Source organism: Halichoerus grypus, chromosome 3 (genome assembly GCF_964656455.1).
Source record: "Halichoerus grypus chromosome 3, mHalGry1.hap1.1, whole genome shotgun sequence".
NCBI lineage: Eukaryota > Metazoa > Chordata > Mammalia > Carnivora > Phocidae > Halichoerus > Halichoerus grypus.
In genome coordinates, this window is record NC_135714.1 from 130,233,269 (window position 1) to 130,251,439 (window position 18,171).

An 18,171-nucleotide genomic window follows, 5' to 3' on the forward strand; every position below is an offset into this window, starting at 1 on the left:
GATCTTATTTTCCATTTATGATTGTTAAAGAAAAGAAAGAAAGAATCTCTTTCACAATCACTTCCTCGAAGCTTAGGAAGCTGGGGCCATCTGACAGGTCATATTTGTACAAAAGAAAATCTTTGAAATGCAGTGAGGTAGTAATTTCCTTCATGCTCATCACAGGGAATTTCTAAAGCAGTAAGCTCGCTCTCTCTTTCTCCAATAAACTCTGTGGCACACCATTTATTTGGAGCAAGTGGGGAAAGGAGAGGTATGGAGAGGACTTGGGAAGAAGATTTCTTCAGAAATCACATTTTGAAAGGATTATATATTTATCTATGCCAAGGAAAACTACTAGATGGTAGAATATCATGGTAATAGTCATTACCTCCAGTGGTAGAAGCATGTGCAGTTTGTACTTATTCTCTGTTCTTGTGGGGATTTTGCAGTTGGGAAAAACAAAAAGCAGGAGTTTTTTAAATCAATCTTAGGTCCCATTGCCTTTGGGGTGTGGTGCGTGTGCAGGACCCAAGAGCCACAGGCAAAGGCAGATAAGAGAGAAAAGTTCAAATAAGAGAAGAGGGTTCGAAGGCCAGCCAGAGAAGTCCAGGAAAGATGGGGGTTGGCTTGTCCCTGTGGGATCTGTTCTGTAGGCTAAAGACAAAAAACAAAGAAAATCCATATAATTTTATTCCCGAAACAAGAACCAGCATTTAATCTAAAGAAGCATTCTCAGGGGGCGCTTGGGTGGCTCAATCTGTTAAGTGTCTGCCTTGGGGTCAGCGTTCTTTGTGGACTTTCCTACTTCTCGGACTAGAAATAACCCAGACAGGCCAGTGATGGCCCCTTAACAATAAAATGAAGGCACATTAAGACAATGAGATCCGATTTCCTGCCTATTAGTTGGCAGAGATTTTTAAATGGCCACAGGCATACATTCTCTCATGTGCACGCACTGGGAGTATGAATTGATGCAACAACAGTCCTGGAGAGCAATTTTGCAATGGTGTATAAAGTTTTAAGACCATGCCATACCACTTGACCTCGCAATTCCACCTCTAGTAACCAACCATAAGGAAATGATCAGAGATGAACATGAACAATGATGCACAAGATGTTCATCAAGGCATTATTTATATTATTTTTAAAAAGAATAAGTCAGGGGATTGATCAAGTAATGGATAATAAATGCATATAATGGAATACTATACAGAGATTATAAACCATGTTACAGAAGTGTATCTAATGCCATAGAAAATTGTGCTAAATCATCAAATAAGATACAAAAGTACACCCAGCCTTCCACTACCACCACCCCCTCCTGAGCAAGTACTCATCCACAGCTGCTTGCATGTGTGACATGGGACACCTCCTCCTGCCACCCCCACTACCCTGACCCAGAGGTCTGTGGTCTAGAAGATTAAGACAAAAATCAGCTTTCCTCAAACTAGATTTTTTTTTTTTTTTAGCTGTAGGGGAAGGAGAACCCAAAACAAACAGGCAAAGTTATGTAATCAGCTAATAACCCAAAGTCAGGGCTAGACTCAGTTGAGAAACCATCAGTAGTTCAACAATGTGACCAAGGACCCAGTTTCTTTCTGGGGCAGTTATTTCTCTCTCCCTACATTTTCCTTATGAATGGCCTCTGAGTTGGTCATTGGCAAGGATCGTTGCCATTTTTTTTTAAGCCTCTGCTAGGAGTAGTCTCTCATTTCGTGATCCTCCCAGGTGGGGTAGGGTAGAGAGGCTTTCTTCTCTGCGCTCCAGGGAGCTGATGGCAAACTTGGGTTTATTTTCACTTTACAGAAGCAGCAATCTCATCTTTACCATGCATCTTCCGGAGGGGAAGAGAGGAAATATTTGGTAGTTTTTGTGCAAGCTCTGAGATCAGTGCTCTCCTTTGCCCAAGCTCAATCATGGGACCATCCCTGACCCAGTGAATTCAAGGGGATGGGATGGGATGCCCCAGTTGGCTAGAGCCAGGTCATGAGAAGTGAAAGAAGGAATCCACACAGAAGGAGAACCCAGTCAATAAATATGGGAAATCTTGAATAAAATTATCCAAATCCTTCTTGGCTTCTAATATGCTAATGTGCACTATAAACCACCAAAAAAGAGGTGTGAAGAGGAAGGATATAATATACAGTGTTTCACACAGAGCACACTTTGGAAAATGCTAGAGTAAATCTAAGGAAGATTGGTGGCCTATAAGTAGGGTGACTATGCGTCCAAGTCTACCTAGAACAATCTTGGTTTATACCTTGGTTGCTCCAGCTTAACTGTAATTAGCTTTCATGTCACTCTCAAAAAGGTCAATTTGAATGACAGATTAAAAAGTCACCTCCAGTGACCTGGATTGAGGACTCTATGGTGCTCCAAGTTGGATGTGAATCACTGACCAAGTCACATCTTCTCTTGGAGGGTTGTAAATTTAAGACTTAGAAAAAAAGAGACATTAGGAAGAAATCAAAAAAGACCAGCAGAAACAGTAATAACATAGACAATAATAACAAAGGCTAAGTCTTGAATCTGGTGGGTCACCAAAGTAGGACCAGCATGGGAATGCTTCTCCAAGAATGGCAACAGTGGGAGGGGAGGGGACATGTGTGAGGGAGATCTAGTACTCCACACACCCTGACTCCCTGACTGTTCAGCTCCAAGTTCAGCTGCTGAGATGCTGTCCTGTGGCAGCTTTCTCCCGGGATGTTTGTGCAAGCTTCATCCCCACAGCCCATCTGAGCACATCTGCACAACCCAAGATGGCTTTTCTCCGTGTGGTTCCCAACTATGGCTGCGCATAAGAACCACCATGGAGCTTTTAGGATATTAAGACTGTCGGAACACCTATAACCCCTGCCCCAGGTTTTTGCTTTATAAGAAAAAATATTTCAAAAACTTTCTTTTTAAAGATTTTATTTATTTATTTGATAGAGAGAGATAAATAAATTTTATTTATTTATTTATTTGATAGAGTAGGCAGAGCAGCAGGCAGAGGGAGAGGGAGAAGCAGGCTCCCCGCTGAGCAGGGAGCCCCATGTGGGGCTCGATCCCAGGACCCTGGGACCATGACCTGAGCCGAAGGCAGACCTTTAACTGACTGAGCCACCCAGGCGCCCTCAAAAACTTTTGAAATTAGTTTTCAAAAACCTGGTTTGCTCTAGATGTTGAGACTACAGCATGCTTTAATACAGTTTTTTGTTGTTGTTGTTCTTTGTCATATTTTTTAAAACTTCTGCAATGAACAAATACTTCTTCGCAACAAGAAAATAATAGGTATTAAAACACAAGGAAGTAGAAATAAACCCTTACATTTATGGTCAGTTGGTCATCAACAAGCCTGGCAAGGTAATTCAATAGGGGAAAGAATAGTTCTTTCAATAAATGATGCTGAGACAACTAGATATTTACATACAAAAGGATGAATTTCGACGCCTACCTCCCACCACACACAAAAATTGCCTTAAAATGAATTATAGACCCAAATGCAGGATCTAAAACTATAAAACTCTTAGTAGAAGACATCAGAGTAAATCTTTATGACCTTGGGTTAAGCAATGGTTTCTTAGATATAACACCAATAGCATGATAAAAAAAAAATCAATTGGATCCCATAGAAATGAAAAACTTTTATGCTTTAAAGTGTACCATTTAAAGAGTGAAAAAAAAAACCCATGGAAAAACTATGGAATTGGAAAAAATATTTGCAAATTGTATATCTGATAAGTACCTGTATCCTGAATACATAAAAAACTCTCATAACTCAACAATAAAAAAAGCAAAAAATCCAATTTTAAAACTGGGAAAGGATTTCAATAGACATTTCTAAAAGGAAGATACACAGATAGCCAATAAGCACATGAAAAGGCGCTTAACATCTAACATGATGGATATGTTAATTAGCTTGATTATGGTGATTATTTCATATATATACACATATCAAAACATCAAGCTGTACACCTTAAATATAAACAATTTTTGTTTTTCAATTATACCACAATAAACCTGGAAAAATAAGAGAAAAGGTGCTCAACATTACTAGTCATTATGGAAATGCAAATCAATATCACAACTGAGATACCTGACTTCACACCCACTAGGATATCTACAGTAAAAAAAGACAGACAATAACAAGTGTTGGTGAAGAGAAAATGGAACCCTAATACATTCTTGGTGGGATTATAAAATGGTGTATCACTTTGGAAAACAGTTTGGCAGTTCCTCAAAAAGTTAAACACAGAGTTACCATATGACCCAATAATTCCATTCCTAGATATCTACCTCAAAGAAAAAACATATGTCCACACAAAACTTGTACATGAATGCTCATAGTAACATTATTCATAATAACCCCAAAATGAGAACAACCCAAATGTTCATCAACTGATGAATGGATACACAAAATGTGGTATATCCATACAATGGGAAATTATTCGGCCATTAAAAAAAGGAATGAAGTACTGATACATACTACAACATGAATGGATCTTGGAAACTTTCTGCTAAGTGAAAGAAGCCAGTCACAAAAGATCACATACTGGGTGAGTTTGTGTATATGAGATGTTCAGAATAGTCAAATCCTTAGAGCCAGAAAGTAGATTAATACCTGCCAGAGAGTGGGGGTTGAAAGGAGTGACTGCTAATGGCTATGGGATTTCTTTTAGGAGTGATGAAAATGTTTTAAAATTAGATAGTGGTGAGGGTTGTGCCACTCTATGAATACATTAAGTACAACAGACTTGTACATTTTATAAGGGTGAACTTTTTGGTATGTGAATCACAACACAATAAAGCAATTACTAAAAAACCAACAATCACTCTACCTCCTGGGGCACCTGGGTGGCTCAGTCGGTTAAGTGTCTGACTCCTGATCTCAGCTCAGGGTCATGAGTTCGAGCCTTGTATTGGGCTCCGTGCTTGGTGCGGAGCCTGCTTAAAAACAACAAGGATCAAGTAAGTCAGTGGCAGGATTGTGGTAGTGAACCAAGGGCATTTCCAGAGGTGTTGAGGTTGGAATTGTGGGAAGAGCTGGGAATGAATAAAAATGAGTGGAGTTGAGGGGGGGTTCCCCATCCTGCCTCATCTGGTCCACTGGTCCACTGATCTGAACTCCTTTAATTGTTATAGTGTTCTGGGACATTTTTTAAAATCAAAATATAATTGAGGGGGCAATTATATCTTCCTAATGTATTTGCTCCTATTTTTTAAAATACACTTTATTTTTTTATAGCAAAATCATGAAGATAGTACAGAGAGTTCCTACATAGCCCACACCCTTCTTCCTCTATTAGTAACATCTTACGTTAGTATCATATAGCACAGTATGGTACATCTGTCACACTTCATTCAGGTTTCCTTACCTAATGTCATGTTTCTGTTCCAGGATCCCAGCCAGGATACCACGTTTCGATTAGTCATCAAGTCTCCTGAGGCTCCTCTGGGTTGGAACAGTTTCACAGATTTTTCTTGGTTTCCATGACCTTGATGGTTTTGAAGAGCACTGGTCAAGTATTTTGGAGAATGGCCTTCTATGGGGATTTGTCTGATGCCTTTCTCATAATTAGACTGTGGTTATAGGAATTTGGGGGAAGATCTCAGAGGTTGGGAAGCATTTCTAACATACATCAAAGGAACCTGTTATCAACATGATTTCCCACTGTTGATGTTGACCTTGATCACCATCAGGCCGAGGTAATATTTACCAGGTTTCTCCACTTGTAAAGGTTCTCCTTTCCCCTCCTTTCCCATAGTCTTTGGAAGGAAGTCACTATGCATAGCCCACACTGTTACATTCCACCTCCATGAGGGAAGAGTATACATAAATACAAATTACTTGGAATTCTTCTGCATAGAAGATTTGTCTCTTCTTCCCAGTTTATTGATTTATACAGTCATTATTTAATATCAGTATGGACTTACAAATATTTATTTTCTACTTTCGGTTATATTTAATGCTATTTTTATTGTTATCGATGTTCAAATTGGTCCAACTTTGGCCATTGGGAGCTTTTTCAGTTGGCCTGCTCCCATAATTGTGGGGGTTTTTTAATTTGTTTTCTCTTTTTGAGCCCTTCTTTACTTTCTGCAGTACAAGATCCCATATTTTTTATTACAACAATATCTCATTGAAACAGAAAAGTAAAGAGAATAGTATAAACCTCACATACTCACCTCTTAAATTTAATAAGTGTTAGCATTTTTTTCACATATCTGCCTCAATTTTTGTTTTTGTTTTTATGTCTAACAGAGACTTTACAAATACAGCCACGATATCACCATCACACCCAGCGAAGTGAATACTAATGCCTGAATATCACCTGTTACAAGCCATCACTCAATTCTCCCTGTTTAAAAAAAGCCATTTTTGCAGTTGGTTTGTTCAAATCAGGTTTCCGTTGGATTTGGCTAATTGTTATCTTCATGGTGCCATATCAAATATTCATTGATCTTCAAAATATTTCTTATAAATAAGAGTTATACCTAGGAGCTTGATTATAGTGCCCCCAGAGTTAAAAACACCTAATAAGGCAGCCATGACTTGAACTTTCAATTTATTTTTATTTATTTTTTAAAAGATTTTATTTATTTATTTGACAGGGAGAGAGAGGACAAGCAGGTGGAGCGGCAGAGGAAGAAGCAGGCTTCCCGCTGAGCGGGGAGCCCGATGTGGGGCTCGATCCCAGGACTCCTGGATCATGACCTGAGCCGAAGGCAGATGCTTAACGACTGAGCCACCCAGGTGCCCTTGAACTTCCACTTTAAATGGCACTTATCTCTGGGGGAAGCGAAGGCCCTCGGAGACCCACGTTTAGAAGGAGAAGGGGGGAGGTGAAGGCTGCGAAGAATTCACAGCCGGTGACGGTGATGCCGAGTGCAAATGCCGGGAGACATATAACCAGGCTCCTAGTTAATTAGGTTGTGATTGTTTTTGCTAGTGCTCTGGTTGCCAAGTCCCACAGACTTTTATGGACTGTCCCGGCTCTATTTTTCCCATAAGCCCTATTATTTTTTAGCATGCTATTTTGTAGAACTCAGACTTTTTTTAGCAACGTGTATGTGACATTAGAGCAGAAATGAATGAAAAAGACTGATAGGGCATCAGGACAGTCCCGGAAATCTCAGAACAGCTGGTGTCTGTGTGTCTGAGGCCCCGCTTCTAGCTCTGCGGCTCCTGGCCGTCCTCTTGAGGGGACTCCCGGGTCAGTTGGCTTCCCTGCTGTCCCCCAGGAGGGCTCCAGGCTGGAGACTTACCTTGAGTCCTTTTTGGTGCCTGGCGGGGCCTTGCCTCTGTTCCTGGCCTCCGTTGATGCTCCTGGTTGTGCTCCGCTTACTCCCACAGGTCCTGCATCCTCCACTACTGTTTCTTTACAGAATATCAGGAATCGGCTGCCTGATGGCCCGAACAGCAAGCTGAACGCCCTCAGCCGCCCCCCTGGAAGGGCCTTCTGGAACTGGTCACTGGTGAGGAGGAGGCCAGTCACCGGCAGACCGAGCCCAGGAAAGGCTCGTGCGCACCAGGACTACTGTCCCCAAGCAAAACGGCAGAGAGATGGCTGCTTGGGGAGGTTTTTTAATGATTCATTTACCGTGCTGGCAGAAAGGAATTTTTTTTTTTTTCTTTTTTTTAGTTTTCTCTATTTCCCTCCTGCATTCCGTCTCCCTCCCCCACCAATGTTTCAACAAATGAGGGTCCAAAGTCTAGGTACACGTATCTTAAAAACCATCGAAGAAATTAAATTTAAAATGTACACTTTATAAAACAAACAAGCAAACAACGCACTACGGTGCTCTCAGGAGAAGGCATTTGGGTGAAAGGTGTGAAATCAAACCGCAGGGAGCTGACAGAGCTCCAGAGAGAAGAGCTTTGTGCGATCTGGCCCTGGCGTCGCACTTGATTTAGGGGGCCCCCATCTCCTCCCTCTTCTAAAGGCCAGTGAGGCCCCACCAGCAGCCTCCTTTGGAACAGGGATTTAAGTAAACAGAGACTGGGTGTCAAGACCGCTCCTTACTGCTCTGGGAGAGTGTCCCCAAGCAGTGTCCCTAGCTGTCCTGTGCTATCCTCTGGGCAGGGGAAATTGGGGGTCAGGGGTCTCAGGCTCCAACTGGGGTTTTGTCAACAGGCTAGTGGCTGCCCTGCTGCCCCGTATTCCATGACGAGAAGGACTCTCCGGAGTGCTCTGTCCCTCTAGATTCCATCCTGGCTACAGTTCCCACACTCAAGGTTCCAGGAAGTTTCTGAGGTTCTTGACACAAACAAAATGGGGACAGAAGTGGAGAGCCTCACTGCTCACTGCCCAGAACTTGGGGCCACCAACTCCCTTCCATTCCTAACACCCTCTCTCCTTCTTGGGATCCTTCTTTCTTTTCGTTTCTTCCCTGCTCTCCCGTATCTCCATTTCCTCCATTTTTCTGGACATGCTACTCCCTCCCTCAGAAAGAACATCCCAAGTTTTTTCTTGTGTCTTACACATTTCCCAGCTTCCAGAACATTCTGGAACTGGGCAGAGAGGGAAGCCAGCTTTAGTTTTCTATGTGGAGGCTAATCTCCAATCTCTACCACCATCTGTTTAGGTGACTTTAGGCAAATGGCAGACATGCACTTAGCTTCTGTTTGGACATTGGTAAAACAGAGATAAAACTCATCCATTTCTCAGACTCACTGTAAAAATGGGCTCTCTGGGAGGTAGCTATTATTATTGTCGTTATTTAGCTTCCAAAGCTGTGTTCCCAGCCTACTGAGCTGCAACAGCACCTTTCCTGCAAAGCCAGACCTCCCAGCTGCAGGTGGAGGACAGGCTGGATGTGATGCACCTGCTGAGCCCCAACCTCCCAGCCAGCTTTTGGGTTCCTCTTCAGCCCCTCCAGGAAGCCGCCATACTGCTGCTCCTCGTCAAGGATCTATCTGGCTGCTTGTTGCATCCACTGCTTTTCCCTTCAGGCCAGAGCCAAGGCGGCCTTTGCCTGCTCTGCAGACCCAGAGAATTAGGGTTCCAGTCCACAGCCTGCCCCCCGATCTTGCTGGTCTACCATTGCCCTCCAGATCCAAGGGAGGGCCTCTGCCAAGCTCTTTCCAAGTTGGCCCCAACTTCCAAATCACAATGTCTGCAGAGGGATTGTCAGAGGGGGTGTGGGGTAGGGCATGTGGCAGTTCTACGAATTCAAACATGGCTCCCTCAGTATTTCTAGTTCAACTGTCTGCCAATAAAGTGTGACAGGGTGGGGGGGAGGGAGAACTGGCATCTCATTTCTTCCAAAGCTCCTCTTGGAGCTGCAGGATTGGTGCCCCAATACATCTCATGGATTGATCTTGCTCTGGGAGCTCAATTCCTTTGTCTGTCTCCCTGGAAGGGTGAGCTGTGCCTGCAAGGCAGGCCCCGTAAGGCAGCCCCCAGGGGGTGTCCGAACCTGACAGAACCACATTACTTCAGGGCAGTCCAGATTTGGAGGACAGGGAGCTGTGTTTTTTTCTCCAAATCAGTTTTGCTGAAGATGGTGTGCCCTCCCGTCCTCTCAACTCCCGGGAAGCTTCCATCGCGTGTGGCAGCCCAGCGTCCACTTGGTAAAAATACCTTTTTTATTTATTGGCTGGCAAAATACTCTATTTACCAAACCATTCCGGGTTCCTCTAAAGATAAAATGGAGGTAAAGCCCAAAAGGAAAATTAACGCTTTAATGCCGTCTTGCAGACTCCTGCTTCATTTCGTTGGAAAATGAGGGCGATAAAGCACAGCATCGGCAGCCTGCGTAAAGCAGTTGTGTAATTTTCTTTTGTGCAAGGAACTAATTCTCAAGCATAAGACTTCTCACCTAAGAGAAGTCGAATGATGGTGGATGGCTCCTGTGTACTAATTACGTCTTCCTTTATATCTTTGGCTTGAACTCTAATTTGCTTACAGTTTAATGAACATCAGTTCTTGCTGCGAAGTATCTAAGTACCTAGGAGATTGAATCCTTAGGCAGTCAAATGCTCTCACTCTCAACACTAATCTCCAAACCCTCTGCATTCTAAACCGACTTCCAAAGGAGAGTGGCTCTTTAAAGGCTTGTGAATCACTTCTGAGCAGTAACTGTGCACTTAAATTAAAAGCCATGATCTGGCAGGAGACTTGGGTTGTGCTGGAAATAATAATAATAGTAATTTTTACAGAAAGGCTTTTCAGGTTTCGGTACTAGGCACGATTTGTCAGCTTCCATAACGGCCTGATGCAAAAGCCACATGTTTTATGGCTGGTTGTTTCCCTGACTTTGGTTTTCCCAACTGTGTCCCCAGAAAGTCTCTGTGACTTTCTTCAGGTGCTTTCTCTTCAGCTCTGAGGATTGAGGAAATGAGCAACAGTGGAGACAGGGGAGGGGTTTCCAACCTGGGCCTTGCAGCTCATTTCCAAGGTCTCCCCCCACCCCTTTTAGCCCTTTACTCCCAGAACAGTGATGCTGAATTTACTTTGAGTAGATAATCTCAGGTGATAAAATTACAACTAATAATGATCATGTGTTCACTTTACTATGGCTTCCCCAATGTCAGTATTTGTGATGAAGGACCATGCAGGTGAATGACCTGGAGGACGAAAGGCAAGTTTTGATCCGGCGAGTCTGGGATGGGACCTGGGAGTCTGCATTTCAGAGAAGGCCGCCCACGAGGTTGCTGCTGCTGGTCCAAGGACCACACTTTGCACCGCTTTCCCTGGATTATCTGATTTTGTTGCCATTACAACCTATGAGGTAGATACCCTTCTCCGGATGAGGTCGTCAAGGTGCCAGAAGCTTAAGGAAAACACCTGAGGTCACCAGCTGTAAAGGGCAGAGTCTGACTCCACAACCTCAACCCACGACTGCCGCTGCCCTTTGCCAGTGGGTGCTCTCGTGAAAAGGTAGATACAAAATGAATCTGATACATGTATCTTAATCTAGAGAATTCTGTGGTTAGTCCTGGACGAAGCTAATAAGCCATCTCTTCATTTCTCCACGTTGTCAGAGTTTGCATCCATCCAGGCATGGCTGTGTTGCCATGAGGAGAGACCACCGTCAGGGAGCACTGGTTGGGGGCCTCACCTGGGCCAGCCCAGGGCTCCTGGCGAGACAAGGGGAGAATCAGCCTGACAGAGATCTCTGGTCACACCCTATCACACTTTAGCAGCCTCCCAAGAAACCAATACTCTTTCTGGTTGCTTTGGGTCAGACTACTCAGAAGTGATGGCAGGCAGAAGAGGTAACTTTGGCACCTCACTTGAAGATCTCTAATGGCACAACGTACCTTCTAGGTGTTGCTTCTCCAGTTTGTGAAATAACCCACCATCCCCTAACACTGTGCACCAAAGTTGGGACCCAAAGGGAGAAAACAACAGCACCTAGTAGTTAAGTGTGTAGACTCTGGAGCCGGACTGCCTGGGTTCAAATTCTGACTTACCTAGTTGTTACGAGTTTGGGCAATTCGTATAAACTCTCTGTGCCTCAGTTTCCTCGCCTGTAAAGGAGAGGTGATGATAATGAAAGTATCTGCCTCGTAGGCTTAGAAAATTACACGAATGGATTCGCATGAGGTGCTTGCCATGGGATAATCCCTCAAAAGATAGAAACTACAATTATTAACAGGCAGCCGCAACAGCCTTGCTGAGAGAGTGTCCCTTAAAAATGTAGGTGATGTTTCTTTTTTTCTGTGTTTAAGGCCGAGTAGCTAATTTGACTGATTCCTCCCAGTAGAGAATAATGAGAAAAGAGCCTACACTCTCTGGTCCACAACATCTGGAAAGAATTGACACTATAAATAGTCCAAAGCAGAGAGAGAGAGAGAATCATGTATAGGTGGATGTTAGCACTTTTATGAATTATGCTTCTGTTTATACAGTGAGTCTTGAGGCTATTTAAATCTGTTCTTTGATTATAGCTGTGCGTATGGGAGGTATTTGCTGAACCCAGCGCCTGTGGTATCAAAGCCGGACCGAAATGCAAACATACTTGTAAAGTGGAAACACACTTTTATTTCCTAAGGGTCCCATAATCAAGGCAAAAGCTATTACTTGATCACATAATTAACCTTAGGAATAGAAGTGTAAACAACACAATTCATGAATTTGTTAATTGGTCTTCCTGCTACTGATATTAGCCCAAGCTGATCTGTTGTTCTCCTCTGTTGATTATCTTAAATAGGAAGTTTTCCAATTTGGATTTCTCCAGGGTAAGCAAGGGAAAAGAGTGAAGTAAGAGCTTTTTAACAATTCGAGAATATGCTGTAGGTAAGTGATTTTTTTTTTTCCTTAGGGGCGGACACAACTTGAAGGAAGAAACTCTTGCAGCGGAGTGGGACCCCTCTCCAGACTTCTGCTCTGTGCACCGATTAGCCAGATTGCTGGTTACTGATGTGGGAGCCCCACCCCCCACCCCCACTAGGCAGCAGAGACATAAAACAACCAGTAATGCTTATCGGCAGTCACGCTTCCGGGACTGTGAATCTCAGTCTAATTTAGTTCTAATTTATTTCCCCCATTGCAATGACTCCTTAGCTGAGGGGAAATGAACAGAAACCCTCAGTGGGTGTAGGCTAAGGCCCTGCAGATGGAGGGGGCTGTGTGGTCAGGGGCAGGAAGGCCCTGGAGAGCAAGTACCGGAGTCCTTCTCCTAGGAGTCTTAAAGAACTCTACTCCCCAAAGCTGGAGAGTTGCATTCTGAGAGAAGAGGAAATGTCCCAGCATTTCTCTCCTTCCAACATGGCACACCTGGGTGGGAACTCAGCCGATTTCCAGAAGCAACAAATCAATACGTAAGAGATTCTTCCATTGGAGCCCTGGTTATGAAGCAGAATAGTTTAATTAAATTAGACCCTGAGCCTCTGATGGCTGCTTTAATGAAAAGAAAAAAAAAAAGAAAAAGCACTGAGGGTGGTGATACTAGGCCTGATCTGTTCACACCAACTTAAAACTTGAGGCTACATCTCATGAAGAGTCACTGAGGGCTGGAAAATTAAGAAGCCACCCACTTTAACAGATAGCTGATTTTATTTGATAAAGTGATGGTTAAATAGCTCTCAAAAAAAGAAACACTTGCTAACGGTCTCCCCAGTTGCTTTGAAACCTTCAGGAATCTCACTGGGTAAGAGTCTAGACGACCAACCAAAGCCACAGTGAAATGAGTAGCCTCCGTACCCAAACACCACAAACCGCCAAGTGCAGACACGGAATGTCTGATGTCTGGGGGCTTTCTGGCAATCTAGGATGTGTTCGAAAGGATCAGGTGGCTACAGTCGGTCTGTCATTTAGACCTTAGGCATCAGCCTGGACGACTGAGCTGGCTGCAGCAAGCCCCCTCCACGCACCCGGTCCTCCTGAGCCTGTGGGCCTCTGAGGCTCCCCCTGGTTCTAGAGCCTTTAGAGAGAGCAGCCAGGGCACATGGTGATGTCGGTTCTAGGTAGGCTTGGAAGGTCAGGAGTAACTCACAGTGACAGCACATCTCGTCACGGCTGCTCCGGGTACCAATAGGCACTACAAGCTTCCCAGGTATGACAAATCCTTTGGCATCAAGGGAATTATGCACGTACCCTCGGCATTCCATTTAGCAGGACCTCACTCAGGCACAAAGGACATTCTTCCGACTCATTGTTTCTGTTCATCCACTTGCCCCGCTCTGGCCTTTTTGAGATTTTGGTCTAGAATTTCAGGGGAAAAACTGTTTCCAGAAGAGATATCCTGAACTTCACTTTATGGAAACTTGAGTCATTTTCATTTGCTGAGAAGTATTTCTAAGTAAGGAAAACGCTTCAAGTACCTGGTGGGAGAAATCGGAAGTAAAACCCAGTGCCGGTTAGAAAGAGATGATGGAAAGACAGGTTGGAGAGGGGAGAGGGGGCTTTATCCTTGGGGCTCCAGAGGATCCCGCATACACAGGGCTACAACTCGGTCTATCCGTCTCTACATGCTCCAATCATACCTGAAGTCAAGAGCTCTGGATCCTGCTAGTTCCAGATCTTAAGTTAGTTTTCAGTCTGGGACTGAGGGATGGTGGTAAAAATAAAGTACCCTTTATTAAGAACTCATTAGCCAGAGACGGTGCTAAGCCCATTACATGGCTCATCTATTCAGGCCTCCAATGGCCTAATAAGGAGGAATTGTTATCGGGCCCCTTTTACAGATGAAGGAAAAACAAACACAAGGAGAACCTGGTAAGTTGCCCCCACGCAGCTGTCATCTGCGCCTCCACTTTGCTGGAACCCTTCCAGAAGGACTGCCCCTAAGCCCCTCCTTGTGCCGTAAGACTCAGTAACTTCTGGTGACTAGCTAGAACAGGGCCTTGTCAAGAAGGACACTGACTGGCCTGGGCAAAGAAATGTCATTATTTCTGAAATCTCCCACACGACTTTTTTGATCTTGCCTTAAAAATAAAGTTTTAGCAAAGGAATGCAAAAAAGGAAAGCATATCAAAATGCTGCATCCTCTCCTTCACCCGGCCACAGAGGCAAACATTTGTAACTAGCTAATTCTTCTGTGTATCTCCTATCTTTCTATAAAATGTGCTTATCCTCTATTTTGACTTTTTTTTTCATTTTAGACATTGATAACTTCTAATTATGGTAGATGAGGGTTTAAATCTCTTTCCCTCCACCCCACTTCCCTCCCTTCCCCACTGCATACATTTTAGCAAAATCCTTCATCAGTATTTACATTTTTATAGCTAGATAAACATGGTTTACTACAGGGCTAAATAGGGCACTATGCTTACGTGTTTTCACATACTATTTTGAATTAATAGTTGTTTCATTCTTATCTGTTGCATTGCTTTTAATATACTGAAACTTTAAAAAAATTTTCTAACTTTATCATCAGATGTCCTGAATACTGAGAAGTTTTTTTTTTTCCTTTAAATGATCTATCATGATAATGAGATGGTGTTTACCACTCTCCTTTGTATTTGTGGGGGACTTCCTCATAAGGCCCCTCCCTGCTCACACTTCAGCTGGTAGTTCCCGAGTCCCAATGCTTATTATTATCCTAGAAACCCTCTCCTCTACTGAAGCTCTTATCTTCTGCCATGTTTTCCTCTTTCATGGCTTATTTCATTGTTTTGTTGGACTGTATTTTCCAAAAGCTTCTTAAAACAGAGTTTGTGAGAGGTAGTGTTTGCTGTCCTTATATGTCTGGAAATATCTCTATTCTTCCTGTCACTTGATCAATAATTTGGCTGGGTGTGCAATGCTAATTTGAGCATAATTTGCCTGTAGAGTTTTGCAGACCTTTGTCTTCTAGCAGCAGATGTTGCTACTGAGAAGTCTAAAATTGCAATTCTTATTTCTTCCCCCTGATTTTTCTCTCCACAGGTTTTGAGGGGCTTCTTTTTAGCCCAAGTATTCCAAAATTTTGTAATGGTGAATCATTATTTTTTTTTTCCCCCACTCATTTATTCATAGGACACTCAGTGGGCCCTTTCAATCCAGGGGTTTTCTCTTTCAATTCTGTTAATTTTTCTTGTATTTATTTTTGAATAATTTATTCTCTATTTTCCTGTTTGAAACTGCTGTTACGTAGAGGTTACATGTCCCAGACTAATCCTCTATTTTTTTTCCTCTATATTTTCTCTACTAATTTCCATCTCTTTTAACTTTTGTCTGATTTCCTCAATTTTTATTTTCTATTGAAGGTTTTTCTTTTCCTTTTAAAATTTCCACCACATTTTAATTTCTATGAGGCCTTTTAAAAATTGTATCTCATTCCTGTATTATAAAAGGCAGTATTTATCTTTCTGAGATTGTCATTATCGTTCTTTTTCAAAGTTTATTTCATAGATTTTTTTTTTTTTTTTTTTGGCTTAGTCATTCAAATTGGAGGTCTTAGATACTTGGTGATTCTTGACTATTCATATTTAAGAAATAGACACTGAAAAGTGGATAGAAAGCTCTCTGTTTGTGGTTGGAAATTTTCTCCTTTGATTGGGTGGGCAGCCAAGTTTTGTTTGCCTCTCTGCCCAAAGCCAGTATATGGAGACTTTTTTCCTCGGGTTGTTCACTTCATTGGGGAAGAATCCTCTGGTAGATGCCAGACTGTTGGCATTCTGGGAGAGGGTAGCCTGTAGGGGGAACTGCAGCCTGTAATTTAATCTCCATCATCATTTCTGAGCCTCACCCCTGCTCCCTTCTATGGCTATATACTCAATTTGGATCACATCCCCTTCATAGTTCTTGTAAATGGCGTGTGTGGGGAGAGGTTGGGGGGGCTCACAAGGTAGTCCGCTGTATGCAAGAAGATGAGAAAGGGAGGTAGACTTCATCCTTCTATGTGCTCTTACTTCATCCAGTTTCCTAGTTCTCAGCCCCATGTCGTGTCCTTGCCTTCTGCAAAAAAAAGAATTAGCTCACTTCTCATTGTTATCCTCCTCTTCATGGACACTTGAGATTGTAGTTTCTCTAATCTACTAGTCTAAAGACAACTTCTTCATCTGCTTCCCTTCATCCAAAGTTGTTGAAATCTTTTGTCTACTTGATTTCCCTGTCCTTTTCCTCGCTTGGGGTTATGCCTTTTTAATTTCCCTACTATTATTTAAGTAGGTCTTTGGAGAGGAAGAGGTAATTTGTCATTTCAAACTGGATTGCGTCTGACTTTCTAACAGGGGAGACTGTTCTCAGGTTCCTGGCACATTTTGGAAGGTAGTTTGGGCATTGTGCTCTGAATCTTACAGATCTCCTCCCCCAGATTAAGTTTGAAATGATGGCCTAAGAAGTGGTCACCAATACTATTGTTGGCGGTAGCAACAGTACTAAAGATGGCTACCATTCATTGAGTAGGTGATCAGCACCGTACCAGGTGCTTCATGTTATTTCATGTGGCATTCCCAAGTTACTTTCTCTTTTACAGATGATGAAAGAGGTTGAGAAAGATTTTTAAACTCTGCCAGTCACACAAATAGCTGAGAGAATTTGACTCATTGCTGCTGCTACCAGGTGCTAACACTTACTGAGGATTTACCATCTATCAGTCTAACTTCTACAGGCCCTGCTTCTCCTCATGGCTGTAATAGAGTGCAAATCTTGCTCCTTATTAGCCTAGTTGTCTGAGACACAGGAGCATCAACGGTGATTTAAAAAGAAAACAATTGAGGGGGGCACCTGGGTGGCTCAGTTGGCTAAGCATCCGACTCTTGATTTCGGCTCAGGTCATGATCTCAGGGTCATGGGATCAAGTTGGGCTCTGTGCTCAGTGCGGAGTCTACTTGAGATTCTCTCTCTCCCTCTCCCTCTGCTCCTTGCCCCGCTCCCACGTATGCTCTCTCTCTAAACGGATAAATAAAATCTTAAAGAAAAAAAATTTTTTTCTTACATAACTAAAATATCTTTTTGTTTTTTGCTTTTTGTAGAAATAGCATATTTTTACTCCTGAATGATCTGGAAACAACCTTTCTTTTAATGATACATTATTTTACCCACCGTGCCTGTATTCTCATTGCTATGTGAACCTCTTACAATAAGTCCTCTCTACATAGGTAACTCACTCTCTTTTCACTCTGCAATTGGAAAAAGTGAGAGGGGGCTCACGGCAGCTAAGCCATGCCAGGAATTGCTACGCACATGTTCTTCAGGCATCCATAGCTGAAACCCAAGACCTGGCCTCCTTTATGGCTTCATGGCAGTTCCCAGGTTGACAGGTTGGGACTGAGGGCTGCATCACTGCCTGCTATGACCCAAGACACACTACATGTTCCCATACTTGCAAGGCAGCTGTGAATCAATAATGTCATATAATAGTTAAGAGCCTGGGCTCCGGAGTCATAATGCCTAGGCCCAAATCCCCATTTCTCCAAGGTTTTTTTCCCCTTAACTGTGTGGCCTTGAGTAAGTTACTTGATATCTCTGTATCTATTTCCTCATCTGTAAAATGGGATTAATAATAATACATCATGAGACAGTTGAAATTAAGTGAATAATAAATGATTTTAAAATACTTTATAACCATAGGGACACCTGGGTGGCTCAGTCAGTTGAGCCTCCAATTCTTGATCTTGGCTCAGGTCTTGATCTCAGGGTCGTGAGTTCAAGCCCTGTATTAAGTAAATAAATAAAAATAAAATGCTTAAAACCATGCTGAGTTTTAGAAAGTGCACATAAGTGTACAATGGCAGCTAGCTACCACAGTTCATTACCGTGAATAACTACAAACCTTAAATGAATACTCACTACATACCACTCTGGTAAGTGCTTGACATACAACATCTCATGT

At 42.8% G+C, this 18,171-nt stretch overlaps 1 long non-coding RNA gene across 1 annotated transcript; it reads right to left on the reverse strand.

Moving 5' to 3' along the window:
• Positions 1-207: 207 nt before the first annotated feature.
• Positions 208-7,514, reverse strand: LOC118535549 (uncharacterized). The gene is made up of 3 exons (XR_004917241.2): positions 7,231-7,514; positions 5,340-5,459; positions 208-636 (listed from the first exon to the last, which is right to left on the reverse strand). It is a non-coding gene; the product is annotated as an uncharacterized LOC118535549 (long non-coding RNA).
• Positions 7,515-18,171: the final 10,657 nt, after the last annotated feature.